General features: G+C 54.7%; 1 long non-coding RNA gene across 1 annotated transcript; it reads left to right on the forward strand.

Annotated features, from left to right (window-relative positions):
• The first annotated feature begins 613 nt into the window (after positions 1-613).
• On the forward strand, positions 614-16,081 carry LOC123646321. Its single transcript, XR_006737870.1, has 2 exons — positions 614-948; positions 13,775-16,081. It is a non-coding gene; the product is annotated as an uncharacterized LOC123646321 (long non-coding RNA).
• Positions 16,082-18,046: the final 1,965 nt, after the last annotated feature.

Raw genomic sequence — 18,046 nt, forward strand, 5'->3', positions numbered from 1 at the left:
CTAGGACAGCAGAAGTGGCCTGCCAAGTCTGGAGCGGGCTGTGGGAGAATCCCCAGGAGAGCACCCCGCCTGGGCTGCTGCTTCTGCCCGAAACGTCTCCTTCTTGGATTCCTCCCTTCACGCCTCTCCTCCTTCAAGACTCATGGAAGGCCCATGCCTCGGTGAAAGCTTGTGTGCACCCGATAAACATCTATGGGTTGATGCTTGGGTTCAAATCCTGGCTCCGCGATGAACTCTGGGCAAGTTACTTCCTCTCTCTGGGCCTGTGTCCTCCCTGTGAAATGGGGATACCCCTCTCGAGGTTGTGGGGGGAATTCAGTGCACAGTGGGTGTCAGCACCATGCCACCAGTTGGCTTTCAGCTGCTGTTAGCTGTCCTTGTTGCCCTTTTTCTTGTCTGGCCCCAGGGGTCCCCTGCCAGCACGACTCTGAGTGCTGGGGGGACGGGCAAGGGAAAGACAGCAGCGCTGGTGCTAAGTGCCATGCCCGTGGGGCACAGGAGCACAGGCTGGGGGGCGGGGGTCTGGGAAAGACCTCTTCAGACTGTGGGGCTGTAAGGCAGGGGAGAGGAGAGAGGGGCTCCTGGTAGAGGTGAGGGCTGGGAAGCAGGAGAGCCAGGTTCCTCCTAAAGGGCAAGGGGTTGTTGCGTTTGGCTGGAGGGCGAGAAGGGATGAGACTGAACCCACAAGCAAGGCCTTCTGAGCCGAGCGGGGGCTTGGAGTCAATCGCGAGGGCCCTTGGGGGATGTTGTGAGACATGGTCTGATTTGTCATTTGAGAAGATCTCTCTGGCAGCAGCTGTGGGGACTGGATTGGAGGGGAAGGAGAACCAAGGTTGGGAAATCGGCGAGGGCGCGATTGCGGCAGTCTGGGCCAGAGGCGAAGCAGCCGAGGAAGGAGGGGCTGTGGTGTCCGGAGGGTCTGAGGCCGCGGAGAGGAGGGGTCCGCAGGTCCGTGAGGGTGAGGCCGAGGGAGGAGTCGGCACCAGGGGATGCAGCATGAGCGGGGTTAGGGGGAGAGGTCCAGGAGGTCCAGTCCTGCGCTGGACACTGGCCCGAGGTGCCACGGCCTCCAGTCAGGGGCAGATGATGGGTGAGCAGCAGACACCAGGCCTGGCCTCCCAGACAGGTCTGGGCAGCTGGGGAGCCGTGGTGTCCTCTTCGTGGGTGTAGTTGGAGGTGTGAGTTTGGATGAGGTCCCTGAGAGGAAGGTGGCAGAATGAGAAGGGAAGATGGAATGCTCCCACGCCTCCAGGGCTGGGGGAGCAGGAGCCGGCAGGAGAATGAGCAGCAGGAGAGATGACACAGTGGGGTCCCACCTGTCTAAGGAGACCTGCAGCCTGTGCTGAGGGACAGGGTCAGCTGCCCGGCTGAGATGGAGGAAGATAAGGCCAGAAAGGTGTCCGTTGGATTGGGCAACAGAGATTCCCGGGAGACCTTAACCAGGGAAGTATCTGCAGAATGAAGGGGCAGAGGCTGAGATGCAGTGTGGTGAGGGGATGGTGGGTGACGTGTGGGGACAGCCAAAGGCCCAGTTGTTCTAGTGTCTTGGCTCTGAAGGGAAGAGGAGAGCCACAGCCAGGGGACAGGTGGGGAGGCTCTTTGATGCAAGTTGAGAGACATAAGCATGTTTAGGGGGAAAGCTAGCCAAGGAGAAGTTGAATATTCTGGAAGGGGGATGGTAATTAATGGAGTGGCAGCCTGGAGGAGGGAGGAGACACCCAGGAGAGGCAGTATAGGGTGCTGGAGAGTCATTCTATCAATAACAGCTGCCATACACATAGCGCTCAGTGTGCCAGGCCCCGCCCAGTCCACGCAGCAGCCCTACTGAGTGGCTGCTATTGTAGTCTGCGTTTCACAGATGAAGAATCACAGAGAGGTTAAGTAGCTTGCCCAAGGTTACACAGCTAATGTGGCATTGCTGGTGTGCCAGGATTTGAGTGCAGGCAGGGCCCTCCCCAGGTGTGTGGTCGTCAAGAACATGGACCCTGGGCCCAACCGCCTGGGTTGTGATGCCATCCCCTCCATTATGGGCTTCACCTCCCTGTGCCTCTGTTTCCCCACCAGGAAAATGGGCGTGAGAACGGTACCTATTTCATAGTGCCATGGGGTGGGTTATATGTGTAAATGCACCCAAAACTCTCAAAGCAGAGCTGGGTACAGAGAAAGCACAGGTGGAGGGTTCGCCTCGGCCAGGCTGGGTGCCCCCTCCCACTGGGGGCAGAAGGAGGAAGCGTGGAGGTGAGGGAGAGACTCGCAGAGACTCCTTAGGCCTTTTCCACAGTATTTGTCTATTTATGGGCTCTCTCCGGCTCAGACAGGGCTCCTTGCAGGTGGGGTGCGGTCAAGCTGAAGTCTTTGGGACCAGACTGTGGTCTCTTTGCTCTACTCAGCAGCTATGGAACCTTCTGCATGTTACTCTGAGAGCCGCAGGCTCCGCCTAGGCCCAAAGGAGCAGTGATGCCCACCTTGCCGGGCTGTGGGGAGGACTCAGTGAGATCACCTGTGTGAGCAGGTGTGCCCAGCTCATTGCCTGGCACCAGGTGACACGGCAGCTACTTGCACCACCTCTGCAAGCATCGATGGAGCTCCCAGCAGGGGCCAGGTGCTGTTCTAGAGCGAAATTACTAGGATTGGTCCTGAAGCCTCAGAAGAGTGCCTAGATGCTCAGCCAAGGTTGGTCAGATGGGGGAAGAGGTTGTCTCTGGCAAGGATCAAACATGGGTGGAGGAGGAGCTGCTAGGATTGATTAGCCTGCAAACGGAAGGAGGGAGAGGCCCACTGCCTCGCCCCGTCTAAGCCAGTGTTCCATGGGCTGTGGTCGTCAGGGGCTCTGAGTGGCCCCTGGTTACAAGCCAAGGTGACCCGGACGATGAGAGGCCACGGTGGTGAGCACCTGAGGGTGGTGCTCATCAGTGGGGGATTTGCTGCCCAAGGGCTGTACTCTGGGGGCCCCGGAAGTCCCACTTGCCTTATGTCTGGGATATGTGATTTCCCAGGCCAGGAAGGAGTCTGTTTTGGGGAGAGGGTGAGTTCTGGGAAGGACGGGCTTCATGGGTGTGAACCGGTGTGGTCACCCCAGGCCCCACATTCCAAAGGGATGATTTAATGTTCTGCTATCACTGTCTTGAAATTCTTCATCATTTTGAACAAGGGGCACCGCATTTTCATTTTGCCTTGGGTCCAGAAAATGGTGCAGCCCACCCTGGTGCTTGGGCCTGGGGTGCCTGTCTGTCTCCTTACCCATAGTGAGTGTTTGTGGCTCCACACCTGCACCTGGCCCCGCTAGAGGTTGAGAGGTGCATGGCAGGTCCAGAGAGGGGGAGAGCTCGTGGCTTTGTCCCTCCAGAGGCCAGGAGCAGGGGTGGGACCTGTGGCATTGAGTGAAGCGTTCCTGGCAGAGTCAGACTGCTGGGTCTCTATCCTAACCCTGCTGCTGTCCAGCTGTGTGTTCTCAGAGCCTGTTTCCTCATCAGCGCAATAGGGGAGGGGTAGCATGACGGTTAAACTGAGGCAACGTATGGAAAGCGCTGTTGAGTGCCCAAGTAGGGGCAGGAAGGCGGCCGGGTTGTAACATGCTCCATCGCAGGAGAACATGGGGCCTCCGAGGGTGGAGCACCAACCTTGGAACTGTCCACGGAGTGGGCAGCCAACTCCCCTCCAAAGTGACCACCGTCTTCGGCCACCTCTGGCCAAGAGCCTTGTGATTTCCAGAGTGACCAAATCCCAGCTCTGGTCCGGGGAAATTGTTCAGGGTCCCTGAGCGATCCTGCCACTCTCTCCCCACCACACTAGCTTATACCGTGTGTTCCTGAGGTCCCCTTCCTAACGCAGGCCGCACACCGCACACCTGTGGCCGGGCTGGATGAGTTTCCCTTTTACAATAGTGTGGTGTCCCCTTCTCTCCAGAAAGCCTCCCCCTCCAGGGGATATCGCTATGGGCTAAGCCACATGCTCCTACTCAACACCCCACTGTCCCCACTCCTTTTTCTGACCCTTGATTTACCCTGAGCTGGATTAAGACCTTTAGCAGCCTTAAGAGCTGAAAGATTAAGGTGTACCTCCCCCACTCACCCACATACAAATCCAAACTAAAAAACACCCTAAATCTTAAAATAATTGTGAGGAAGTCCAGCAGAGTTTTGATTTTCCCTGGGATGACTACTTCCTTGCTATTTCTGAAGCACTAAATATTAGCCCTTAAAAAAGCAAAACCAAAGCAAAACATTTTGTTGGTGCCGTTTTGCTGCCAGTGCCCTAAGTACACGCTTAATCTGCCTGTTGGGTAACCTGGCCTCGCCTGCCCCCTCCCTGGTGCCAGAGAGGACAGAGGCCTGGCCTGCAATACCAGGGCATTGGGCCACTCTGCCCAGAGCCTTCCCCAGGGGGAGAGGGAAGCCCTGAGCCAATCAGCCCCCGCTGGGGAGGTGGCGTCAGCAAAGCCCAGAGGTCCGGCTGCTGCTTCCGGCCTGCCACGACTCACCCTCTCCTCCCCAGCAGAGCCGCAGGGCCGGCCCGGGCCTCCTTCCAGTCCTCCAGCTGGCTGAGGATGGCTGGGTGGCCGGTCCCCGGGCCCACTGCCCTTCACCCGCACCTGTTGGGCAGGTCTCCCCTGCCCAGCCACCGTTGGCCCTCTGGGGGAGGGGGAGACAGCAAGCGCTGGAACTTCTTCCGCAGACTGACTTTTCCAGATCCTGCTTGTAAACTCTGGTTAAAAATAAAACCCACGTGTCTGAGAGGGAGAGGGTAGGAGGGAGCTGCAGTGGGGGACAGAGAAGGCAGGCACAGGGCTGGGGACAGGCAGGAAGGAACAGGCCGCCTCAGCACAACCCTGGAGTAGCCCAGAGAAAGGCTGATGGAAGAGCATTCTGGATAATTGCAGGCGGGAGGCACCTTCCAGAACTCTTACTTCACTTTGCAGAGAGAAAACAGGCCCAGAAAGGGGAAGGTGGCATGAACAAGGTGACTGGCGAACAAGTGCAGGTGGAGTGGAGCCCTCGGCCTCGTTCTCACTCCTGCCTTTTCCCTGCATGGGGCACAAGGTTCACCCCTCTTCCCTGCCACGGGCCCCTACTCCTCCCCAGGGGCACTCCCCCATCGTGTCACCGCACCCTCACCACCCCTGCCCGCCTGGCCCCTGCCTACTCTCTTCTCAGCTGTCTTCTCCCCCCAGCACCCATCCGGCTGGTCTCCCTGCCACCTCTCCAAGGTAATGGACGTTTATTGAGTGTCCAGTTCGGTGTCTATTATGTCATTTATTCCTCTTGCTAATAAAAACCAAAGCCAGGAGGTTCGATGTTTTCTAAAGGAAATGTCACATTGCAGGAAGAGAAGGAGAGGACTCTGTGTGTACCGAGCACTTGACATGTGCAGTGTACTTCCCCTACGTGATTGCTAAGCCGTAGAACAGCCCTGCAAAGCCCTACGGATGCTTCCATCCAGAGACCAGACCATGAGGTGACAGCCTTAAGGGCCTGGCCCAAGGCTCAGTCCAGCTGACCTAGGGCTGACCCTCGGTCTTCCACTGGATCCCTTGCTCCTCCACAATACAAGCTCCGAGACTGAGCGCTAGCTCTGCGGCAGGCCTGCAATGAGCAGTCTGTGCACCATCTCACTAGCGCCCCACTTTTCACAGATGAAGAAACTGAGGCGAGGAACTTAGGAACTTAGCCACAGGGTGGCTAAGGGACTGTGTGCCCTAACCAGGAGGAAGTGGAGCTGGGATCTGAACCCAGGTCTTTCTGCTACAGCCCATGTTCTTCATTATGGCCAAGTCTGAACACCCCTTCCCACCCCACCTGTGAGGCCCAATCCAACCATCTATCTTTTCTATTCGGCCCCCTCATCTTTTGGCCTGTAGTCTTGGGCAGTGGATTTCAGAGTCTCTCTCTGTTGCCTGGGCTAGAGTGAGGTGGCATCATCGTAGCTCACTGCAACCTCCACTCCTGGGCTCAAGTGATCCTCCTGCCTCAGCCTCCCAAGTAGCTGCAACTACAGGCATGCATCACCACACCAAACTAATTTTTCTATTTTTAGTAGAGACAAGGTCTCACTCTTGTTCAGGTTGGTCTAGAACTCCTGAGCTCAAGCGATCGTCCCGCCTTGGCCTCCCAGAGTGCTAGGATTACAGGCATGAGCCACTGTGCCCTGCCTCGTGGTGGTTTAAGGTTGTTTTCTTCCTAAGCAAGTGCTCCCCAAGAACAGGCTATAAAATGCAGAGATGAGGTGTTTGGAAGGAGTTTGTTTAGGCTTTGGCATTGGACAGAAGGGGGTTCAAGTTTCTTCTGTTTAGTAACCTTGGGTGAGTCACTCTGAACCTTGAATTTCTCTTGTCAAGTAGGAAGACTAGTGCCTCCTCCAAAGTATTTATAAAGGAAGGCCAGGCACAGTGGCTCAGGCCTGTAATACTAGCACTCTGGGAGGCCGAGGAGGGAGGATCCCTTGAGGTCAGGAGTTTAGAGACCAACCTGAGCAAGAGCAAGACCCTGTCTCTGCTAAAAATAGAAAAATTAGCCATGCAGTGGCACATACCTGTATTCCCAGCTATTGAGGCAGGAGGATCACTTGAGCCCAGGAGTTTGAGGTTGCAGTGAGCTATGATGACACCACTGTACTCTACCCCAGGTGACAGAGGAGTGAGACTCTGTCTCAAAAAAAAAAAAAAGCAAGCATTTACAAAGGGGATCACATGAGACAATAGATTATTTTACACTATGAAGTATCTGTAGTTGTCAATAATGATGTGCCAATGCTGTTATTTTCCTAAGGGAGAAAGCCAATGTGAGGGCGAATGAGGGTCCTTGGGGAGTGATGGCTGAGGGTGGAGAGGCCAAGCTGCAGAGGGAGGCTGCAGATGGGTCAGTGATTTGCTTTGCCGGTGCCCCGTCTCCTGTGCCGGGAGGGTCTCAAGGGGGCAGTGGGTGCTCACATTGCCCTGGGGTGGAATGCACCCATTTATGCTTCCAGAGAGCAGGGCCCAAGGGCCTGTGGCCAGACAGGAGCAGTGACATTCTCTTCTCAGCTGATTCTACCCTAAGGTCCCCAAAAGAGGAGCGGGTCTCTGACATGTCTGGAAGGCCGACAGGCTGAACCTTGCAGGGGGTCTTGTCTCTGATCAGCTTGGGAGGCTGGGGCAGATGTGAGGAATCTTCCCCTAAATGGAGCCAGGTGTCTGTGGCTACAGGGGAGGGGGCTGCTATAGGCTGACACAGTCTCCTTCCCTCAGCCCCCTGCAGTGTATGCACAGATGACGACTTGGAATAGATACCAATCTGGCTGAGGCTGGTCATCAGAACCTGAAATTGTCCCTGCCAAACAGGAACATCCTGCCCCCTCCACTGAGCAGACACCTGGGTTATGGGGGAGGAATGAGGAGATACGATCAGGCTCTCAGAGTCAGAAAGCATGGGTTGTCCTGAAGGTCTTTGTTTTGGTGGGTCATTTGGTTGACTATAATTTATTTAACGTTGGGAATGTGGTCATAAATAAGTCAAAGTCCTTGTTGGTATGCTCACAGTGTAGTGGAGGAGAGTTACAAAAACATATAACTTGGTAATGGAGGGGCAACTGCTTTACCTTGGGCATTTTGGCCTGGGTTTTGATAAGTGAGTAGGAGTTCACTGAGCAGAGATTGGAAAATCCCAGGCCTCACTTATTCACTGATTTAAGATAAGAAACTACCTCAGCACAGAATTCATGAGTGCTGGGAGGTACTCTAAGGTTATAGGAGAGCATAACTCAGGAATGAGGCCATTCTCGGTCTGATGGCAAATCTCCCTGATATTGTAATTGTGGCTTCTGCCCCACTGGTCCGGCCTCCAGCTCTTCCCCAGGCTCAGTGGAAGAAAACTTTGTCCAAACCACATTCCTCTCTCTAATTGAGCCATTTAGCACTTTCATAGCTGGGAGCACAGAGGTCAAGGGAAGAGAGGGAGTTGATACTGGAGCTCCTTCCCCCACCCTCCCCCTCAGCAGGCAGAGAGGCACTCCTGGTGGGCACCAGGGTCTGCATGCCCCTGTCCCCTGCACTGGCCAGCCTCTCTGCAGGTTCCAGCCCTCTGGGCCTGCCCTGATCACACCCACCGGGCACCCTCGCTCTCTTATCCCACGCTTCCCTGGTCCTGAAACACCCCCTCGAGACCTTGACCTGCCGTTTTCCGAGCCTCTGACTTGGCTCAATGGTTCAGGGTCCTTGACTTTTACATGGTCACCTCCAGTCATGCCCTAGGTCTTGACCTTGCACTAACAACCTGACTGATCTGCAGCCGCTTTAGGGACTCCCAGATAAGGCCTCTTGTACAGCAAAGGCCCACAGCCCCAGACCTGTTGTGTGCCACAGGCAGTCACCCTTGACTGGGGCAGCCTGTGTTCACCATTGCCAGGACCAAATGGACCAGCTGCAGGGCAGGGCCCAGGGGGGCACAGCTAGGCTGTGCGTGACCATGGCCCCGCCTTGCCTGCACAGCAGGGAATGCACTGTATGGATTTGGTCACAGCTGAATTCATTTGCATCTCTCTTTCAAACAGTTAAAAGCATGTCTGATGATCACGTGACATTGCTCTTCAAGTTGGAGTTTCCCCATGTGGCAGTGAGAGTGGGGTTAGTCACCTCTTCCACCAAAGGGCAATCAAGGCACCCAAGAGTGACTCGTCCACTCTTCTGTGTAACAGACCCCTATGCAGCACCTGACCAGCTGCCCAGTGTTACTCCAGGCTTTGGGGGTTCAGCAGGAAGCAAAACAAAGATCCTGCCCTCAGGGAACTCACACTCTGGCGGGCAGCCCAACAGCAAACAAACTGTAGAAATTTGTCGTGTGGGGGTAGGTGCTGTGAAGATGGATAAAGCAGGTAGGAGAGTGATAGACCCAAGGGCGAGAGTGTTGTTATTCTATACAGGCGTTCCTGGAAGGCCCTCAGGTGAGGTGACATCAGAGGAGAGGCCTGATACATACATGAGGCAGCGTGCTCTAGGCAGAGGGAACAGCAAGTGCAAAGGCCCTGAGGCAGGACTGTGTCTGGCATTTTTGATGAACAGCAAGGAGACCAGACTGGCTGGAGTGGACTTTACAAGAGGGAAGATGGTGGAATTGGGAGGCCTGACCAGTCTACAGAAGGTTTAGGTCGTGATGCCAGCACCCGCACCTCAGTCCCCCTGCCATACCCTGCTGGGGAGAAATGGGCTCAGTGCCTGCCACAGCAGGGGTGAAGGCCAGTGAACAACACTGTCATAATCACACAGCACTGCACTCACCTCTTTAATCCGTCTGCCCCTCCTGCTCTGTGAAGCTAGGTAGTGACTCCTTAAAAGAAGGAAAGATATTTACTCATTTGGGGGCCTTCAGTTCTGCATATGGTCCCAGTGCTGTTTGTGTGTATCGGTTCCCCCTCTAGAAGGTCCTGGGTGACACTGAGTCCCATTGCAGGGACAACGCCTGGAGCAGAGGGGACGTTTGTTGACTGACTGCCTGGCGGACAGAGGCCTGGAGCTAGAGGCGGACACAGGTAGGGGCAGAAGCACATCCCAGGAGTGAGGCAGGAGAGGTTTCTGATTTCAGTTTCTGGAGTTGATTTGGTAGCTGTGTGTTTGTCTTCTATATAAAAATAATTGCAAACATCTATTTTGTGTCAGCCACTGTTCTAAGTACTTTACATACATTAGTGAATTGAATCCTCATAAAAGCCCTGTGTATGACAGGCGCTATTATCATTGCCATTTTACAGGCCAAGGTTCAAAAGTACAGAGAGGTTAAGTGATTTAGCCAAGGTCACACAGCTAATAATTGGCAGAGCCAGGTTTTAAAGCCAAGAGTCCCTGCTCTTATCCTTCTACCATAGATTCATACGCCATATTCTCACCCCGTAGACTGGTCCCCTAGATCTTTCACTGGGCTATTTGTGCCCTCAGAGTCCCTGGGAAGAGCCAGAGGGTTTTTGAGATTCAACTTTCAGGAAGGTCAATTTTAAGCAAAGATTTCAGAAAAAAAAATTAAGTATATAATTATAAGTAATTTAAGATGATTGACATATATGTCACAGTGAATAATGCCAAAAGTCAGGGGAATTTTTAAGACCAAAAAGGAGACAGTCTTCCAGGAAATGCCACCCTGATGGCAGGTTGCAGGATTTCTGGCCCCAGGTCCAACCCCTACCCCCAGCTCAGGGTAAACTATTGTCTGTGATTTCTGCATCCACGAGCGCGTGCGCGCGCACACACACACACACACACACACACACACACACACACACCCTGCACCGTGGCTGTCTTGGGGGGACGTGAGTGGTGGGCTATGTCAGGGCTGGGCTGCAGTGGGAAGCGCTGCTTTCTGACTGACTACTCCAGTGGGCCTGGGGCTGCAGGGCCAGCCAGGGAGGGGGCTGGGCCTTGGCTGTCCCCAGGAGCTTGCATGGGGCTGAGTTTCCATTTGTGCCTGTGGGATGGTGTAACAGAAGGACTGCTCCAGTATTACACTGTGACACAGCAAACCAGCAGGGAGCAGGGGGAACTTCTTGGCCTCAGCACCATGAAATACCCCACCCTGGGCCCTGCTTGGAATTTGCAGAGCACAACCTTAGATGCTCCCTCCTGCAGGATGAGAGGCACGCTCTTCTGCGTGTCTGTGTGTGTCAAACCCAGGGACATGTGTCTCACTGCCACGTGCCACAAAATGGGCCCCCCCCTGGGGAGACAATGCCCAGGGGATCTTGAAGGCAGAGCAAGAGGAGTGTAAGCCAACGCTCGCACCAGTGATGGCAGGGAGGGCTGTGCCTCCACCGAGGCCAGGCCTGGGAATCGATGTGCCGCTCCTTCATGGACAAAGGGAAAGAGCAGACAGGATGAAAGGAGGACGGAGTGAGTCAGGCAGGGAGACAGCAGTGGCGGGAGGAAAAGGGCAGGGGTGCGTGGAGAGTGCCTGGAGGGTGGAGGGGCCAGGCAGGTCGAGCAGAGAGGGAGGAGTGAGCAGGACTGTCTGCCTCTGCGAGGAGGACGAGGACGTGTCTGCGTGAGGGAGGGAGGGAACGTGAGTGTGAGGATGTGTCTGAGAGAATGTGGGGCTGGGCAGAGCCTGGGTGACGACAGAGGAGGGGGCAGGGAGGGGGCGAGACAGGGAGGGGTGGTGGCCTCTCCCCCCTTTTCCGCAGGCTCTGGAAAGCCCTGTGGTGTGGAGTGAGGGACGTTCGGGAGAGGTGAGATTTCATTACCTTTCCCTTTGTGTGATATTTTCCCGCTAGAAATGTAAGACTGGAGCTATAAATAATCCAGTCACAGCTGCAGCATCCTGGAGATTGATGGTGCATGCCAATGCCAGCCAGCTTCGGGCTGGGGTGCCTGCGCTTCACAAAGCCAAGATGAAAGGCTCACTCTCCCCTACTCTCCCCTGCTCCCAACCAGCCCCATGCCTCCCTCCTGACCCACGGAGCCCAGCAGGGAGGAAAGCTCCCAAATGCTTAGACCTGTCCCTTGTCCTGAGCAGCCTGAGCCGGTGCAGTCTGGCATAGCAGGTGGCTACGGCAGGTCAGGCAGACTGGTGGGGCAGGGGTGTGGGCAGAAGGTGCCTGTCCTACCCTAGGGGTCCCACTTTGCTCAGGTGCCTCAGACAGGGGCAGGCCTGCTTGTGCCTGGCAGGGCCTACAGGTGGTCCAGACACAGACGGGCTCCAGCCCAGTGTGGTCCCACGGGGCAATGGCTCCCTCATTTCTATTCTCCCCCCTGGGCTGGGACCCTGTTCCATGCCTCATCTGCAAAGATCCCAACTGTCCCTGGGGCAAGACTGTGTGACTGGGGGATACCTCCCGGGAGAGGGTGCACATCCTGTTGCCTGGGGAGGCAGCCAGTGCGTCTGGGGCAATGGGAGAGCAGGGAGGAGGCATGGGGTCTCCCAGTCGCCTCCCAGGACCTGTCTCCAGCCCTGCTGAGAGGCCATGGGGGGGGGGCAAGAGACAGGCTTGACATAGGCTTGTCCTCAGAATCTACAGGAGCTGGAGGAAGGGGAGAAGGGTGGGGGTCTCAGGGAAAGAAGCTCGTGCAAGACGCCCCTGCTGTGTGTCCGTGCCTCGTGCCTCGCTGCGGGTTTCCCCCGGAGCACCTAGCCGTCTGTGGCCCCACAAGCCCTGGGCTTCCGAGGGCAGCGCACGTGCAAGCTTTGATCTCACTGTAGCCCTGGTGACTGTGCATCCATTTCCGCAGAGCAGTCAGACCCTGGCCAGGGTGCACGCTCCCCATGGGCCGAGCCCAAGGAAGGGGTGTGCCAGAGCGAGGGGGTCAGGCCCGCCATCCCTCCTGTTTCCTCCTGCCAGTCCTCAGGCTGTCCCCTGGGGGCTGAGGATCTCCTGGACTCCCTATCCGTGCCCTTCCTCCCTCTCGGGAAGCCCCAGGGTCTGGCGTGGCCCAGTTACCTTAGGCAGCAGCCTGTCACCTCAGCAGTTTCTGCTTTTCTTTTCTTCTAGTTCCCTGAGCAAATATTGAACATCCAGAGACACAACGGAATCCTGGTTGTTTGGGTGGGGATGGAGGGGGTAGCTCGGCTGCTTACTTCCTGGGCAGCTCAGCCAAGATGAAACACAGCCTGGGTCTAGGCCTCTGGCAGAGGCAGGCTGCTCGGGGCAGTAAGGGGGTTCCTTCGGAGGACTCCTCTGGGTGGGGTGTCTGTTGGATGGCTGGGCCTTCCAGAGCAGGTTGTTTGTGGCAGGGTCTTTTCTTGGGGTGGGGCAGTCTGTCCTTCAGCTTCCAAAAGTAAGCCATGTCTGGGAGTGGGTGCTCACGGTAGGAATTACCTCCCTGGGGTGGTGGCTCAGCTGAAAATGCAAACAGCCTCAGAGCAAGCTTGCAGTTTGGTGAACAGCAGAGCCCTGTGGATCTGGCAGGCTCTGAGGGCCTCCCTGACTGCAGCTCGGATGCATCCTCCCCTGCCGCACTCCTGGAGCACCTGTCGGGACCACCCACCACTACGTGCATCATCTACCTGTCCTGGGTGGAAGGAGTAGAAATGGACTCTGACACTCTTACTGGAAGGAGCTGGGCATGCTCACAGCATCGACAGGAAGGCTGGAGACCCGGCATGGAGAATGGGCGGGATCCATGGGGTGCTGGGCAGTTGGCATCACTGCCAAGGCCGCCCACAGGGTGGTCTGTAGGATGCCTTTGCTGGTACCACCCTCTGCCATCCATGGGTCTCGCCACAGCTGGACTCGCTGCTGCAGCCCATCCCTCTGCCAGGAGTGATTTCTAAGCTACTCCGGATTCGGAGTCCCAAGTGGGAATTTCTGATTGACTGAGTCTGGGTCATCTGCTCACATCCTGGCTGCCAGCGAGTATAGAGGGAGGCCGAATCCCCAGCTCTGATTTCTATAATGAAAGGCAGGGTCTGTTTCCATAAATACCCCTCAGGAAGGGAAATTCCCACCCAAGGCCCGGAACAAGAGAGGAACATTCTGGATGGCCTTCGCGGCTGGCGCCTCCAGCTCCCCATCCTTTCCCCGGCCCCACTCTGAAGCCCAGGAGGCTGAGCCGTAGGGGCATCCGCTGCGCTCGGGTCTGTCCAATGGGTGGCACCCTTGGAGGGGAACCAGGGTGGGAGGGGAGAGGCTGGACGTTTGTCCTCGCTCCTTTCCTCTGCAGCTTTGGGTCCCTCCGCTTTCTGTCACTTCCTCCCTGTGCCACCGGGTTCTTCACCATTCCTTGTTCCCTTAGCACTGCCCACTTTTATAAGTAGTCCCTTCCTGAACGCTTCCTTGATTGCTCTGTTTGAGGGTAACATCTGTTTCCTGCCAGGCCCCCCAGGTGACACAGGGGTTTGAAGATGGGAGAGCAACAGAGCCCTAACAAATGCCCGCACGTGGTGGAGCGATGCCCGGCGGAAGCAGGCAGCATGCTAGCGTGGCGAGAGCAAGGACTTTGGAGCCAGACCCACGAAGGTCTGATTCTCAGCCCAGCTCCTGCAACCCGTGTGAACTCGGCCAAGTTCCTTAAGCAAGTTGACCCTTCCTTCTTTCTGAGAAATGAAAATGAATCCTTACCTCATGGGTTTGTTGCGAGGACTGAATGAGATATGAATAAATTTATTAGTCACTTGGCCCTTCGAGACCAGTGATGGCTAAAGGGGTCCACCTGATGTGCCAGCTCCAACGCATCAGTCGTAGCCGTGGGGCGCTGTGCTGAGAAGAATTCAGACCCCTCGTCCAGGCTTGGAGGTGGTGGGGGCACCTGGGAAGTGGCACTCACCAAACAATAGCTGCCAGTTTTCATATTTCTTTGCTCCTTGGGAAGGGAAGTAGGATTCCGCCGGGGTCAAAAAGGCCAAGAACCCAGCAGATTCCTACTTGGCCCGGCCCTGCCCAGGTCCTGAGTCATCGAGCCACCTCTCCTGGTTCAGCACAGACTTCTTGGCAGTGAGAGTGCCCTGGCCGGCCCTCTCCTTTAATCAGCGACCTGCCTTAGCCCTTTCTAGGTTGTTCAAGGTCTTCTTTCTCTTAGGACCTTCTCTTGCTCTTTCAATCCCCAAATGCCCAGCCTGATCCTGCCGACACAGACACACCACACACGTCTCTCTCTCTCTCTCTCTCTCACACACACACACACACACACACTCACACACGCACACACACACACACACTCTTTCCCACGTTCACCACCCTCTCCCAGAGTAGGTTATAGAGAATTACATGTAGGAACTTGAATCTCTCCACTCAATATTTATTGAGCACCTGCTATGTGCTGCGCAGCAGTGTAAAAAACAGACATGCTTTCTGCCTTGAAGGGGAGACAGACGTAACCCAGGGGGTCTGGGCAGTGCAGTCAAGTGCCAAGGTGGAGGTGAGCACGGAGGGACCTCTGACGGCGGTGGCATGGTGGGATGATCAGAGAAGGCTCTGCTGAGCTGTTCCAGGTGGCAGTGGGGGCAGTGTATGCAAAGATCTGAAGGTGTGTGTTTGAAGAGTCGCTGGTCGCTGGCAGGTCACTGTGGCTGGGCTCAGAGCTGGAAGGGAGGAGGTGCTGGAGAGGGGCCAGCTGGGAGGTGGTGAGGTTTAGGGAGCAGGTCCTACAGGCCCTTGAAAAGGGGTCCAGACTGTCCCGAAGCAGCCCCCACCCTACCCCCAGCCTGTCTTCTCTTTGCTGTGGCAAGTGAGGCCTTGAAGGGAAACATCTTCCACTGCTCCCCTTCCCATGAGCTGCAGGGCTTCCCAGGCAGCTGGGGACAATCCCTGCCCCCATGCCCCATAAGTCATTAGGACAGGAGTGAGAGCTGACTAGGACTAGTGGTGGGTGGGCAGGCAGGTGGCAGAGGCTGAGTGAGGAGGAACTACAGAGTGGGCCCCACCCCGACCTGCTGAATGAAGGCCTTAATGGAGTGCCCCTACTAATTGGCTGGCCCAACCATCAGGTGCAATGGAGGGTAAAACAGGTGTGCAGGTATTTTCTTTTTCCAATGACTCAGTAGGTTTGCAATTACCGCTTTCTCTCATAAACCCCCCTAACCCCTTTTCCCAGCCACCTCCCCACTTAGACTTGCTTCCTTTTGGAAAATGGGAAATAGTGTGTCTGTGAAGCAGAGTGTGGCTGTGTGTGTGTGTGTGTGTGTGTGTGTGTATGTGACATATATATGTGAGGAAGTGTATAAATGGGAGTGTGCACACTTGTGTGTGCATGAAAATACTTCTGCTGGTGCCATGCATGGGAGCAAATGTGGGTGAGAGTTGCATGTCTCTGTGTGGTAAAGTGTGCATGTGGGGAACACGGATGCTTGTGTGTGCACAGGTGTGCAGGAGAGCATGGGTGTTTGTGAGTTTGGGGACTCGAGGCGTGTGTGTGTGTGTGTGTGTTTGCAGTGAGTGTGCATGTGACTCTGTGACCCCAGCCGACATGGTCGTCTTCCCAGGAGAGAAGTGGTTGGGCTGGGATATTTGTATTAACCAAAGCAATAAAACACCCCACTGGTCTGGCTGCCTCCTCTCTTGCTTCTTTGTAATTCATTCTTCACCCAGCAGCCAGTGCGAGCTTTTAAAAATGCAAATCAGATTACATCACTCTTAGGCTGAAAACCCTCCAGTGGCTTCCCAGTGCATTTGGAATAAATCAAACTTCTGACTACAGGATGTGTCCCCACTCCACTCTTTAAAACTTTGTGCCCTCCTCTCCTCTCACTCCTCGGGCACGCCCTGCCTCAGCCACACAGCCTAGAGCCTTCGCACCTCCCATTCCCTCTCTTAGGCCTTTTTGCTGTTGAGTGCTGTCCTGGCGCCGGGTTTTAGCCCAGCATGATGGCATTAGCAGTGGGGCCTTCCCTGACCTCCCAAGTTATTTTGGCACCCCCGGTCCCTCTCCATCCCATTTCTCTGATTTAAGTCCCTCTGCACCTCCAGGTCCCTTAGGTCTGAAGAGGCACTGAGACAGAGTTGGGAGTGCCCAATGTCAGAGGGAGCAGGGAGAATGCGGATTGGGTGGGGTGGGGTGAGCCATCAGACTGGGGTACAGATCTGACAAGCTCTCTGCCAGCCCACTGGGTGCCAATAGGAGAGACTGCCCATTAGAGAAGTCCTGAAGTGGGGAGAAATGGCTAGACTCTGTACAACAGTCTGACTCTGTCATGGACAGGAAGCATCAACTCAAAAGCCAAGGTGGCTCAAGGGAATGAAAAGACAACACACAGACTGGGAGGAAATATTTGCAAAGGACAGATCTGATGAAGGACTGTTATCCAAAATATACAAAGAACTCTTAAAACTCAATAGTAAGAAAACAACCAGATTAAAAAATGAGAAAAAGACCTGAATAGATGCTGTATCAAAGGAGACATACAGACAGCAAGTAAGCATATGAAAGATGTCCAACATCTTATGTCTTTGGGGAATTGCAAATTAAACAATGTTGAGATGTCACTGCACAACCATTAGAATGGCCCAAATCAGAACACCGACAACACCAAATGCTGATGAGTATGTGGAACAACAGGAACCCTCATTCATTGCTGGTGGGAATGCAGAATGGTACAGCCACTTTGAAGACAGTTGAGCAGTTTCTTACAAAACTAAACATACTCTTACTGTACAATCCAGCAGTCACACTCCTTGGTACTTACCCAAATAATCTGAAAACTTAAGTCCACATAAAACCTGCGTACAAGTATTTATAGCAGTTTATTGATGATTGACAAAACTCGGAGGCAGCCAGGATGACCTTCAGTAGGTGAATGGATGCATACACTGTGGTACATCCAGAAAATGGAATATTATTTAGTGCAAAAAAACATGAGCTATCAAGTTATGGAAAAACATGGAGGAAACTTAAATGCATATTACTAAGTGAAAGAAGCCAATCGGAAAAGGCTACCGTATGATTCCAACCATATGACATGCTGGGAAAGACAACACTATGGAGACAGTAAAAGATCAGTGGTTGCCAGGGCGTGGGGGAGGGAAGATGTATCAGCACAGGATTTTCAGGGCAGCGAAACTATTCTGCAGGATGCTCAGACGGTGGGAACATGTCATTACGCATTCGTCAAAACCCATAGAATGTACAACACCAAGACTGAACCCTAATGTAAACTCTGGACTCTGGGTGATAACGATATGTCCGTGTAGGTTCATAACTGTGACAAATGTACCACTCTGGTCTGGGAGGTTGATAACAGCAGAGGCTGTGTGCTCTGTGGGCATGGGGTATATGGGAAATCTCTGTACTTTCTGCTCAATTTTGCTAAACTGCTCTAAAAGATAAAGTCCATTTTAAAAAAAAGAAAGGAAGAAAGAAAAGAAAAGAAAGCTTCAGACATCCCCCCTGGGCTCCCTTCCCCTCTCACCCCGTGCATGTCATTCCTTCTGCTGCCCAGGTGTTCTGACTTCCCCACCGGGGAGCTGTGTTTACCTGCCAGTCCTTTCTTCTCTGCTCTGGCTAGACCGTTTGCTAAAGATTTCCCAGCTTAACGGCTGGCCTGGCTGGAAGCTTCTGAATCTCTGTGGTTCCTCTGCCCACCTTGCAGCTCCCAACTCCAGCTTCCTGTCAGCCCATTGATCTTCTAAAAGAATGTCGTAAACAAATGACACCTACTATAAA

The sequence above is a fragment of the Lemur catta genome, chromosome 1 (genome assembly GCF_020740605.2).
Source record: "Lemur catta isolate mLemCat1 chromosome 1, mLemCat1.pri, whole genome shotgun sequence".
NCBI lineage: Eukaryota > Metazoa > Chordata > Mammalia > Primates > Lemuridae > Lemur > Lemur catta.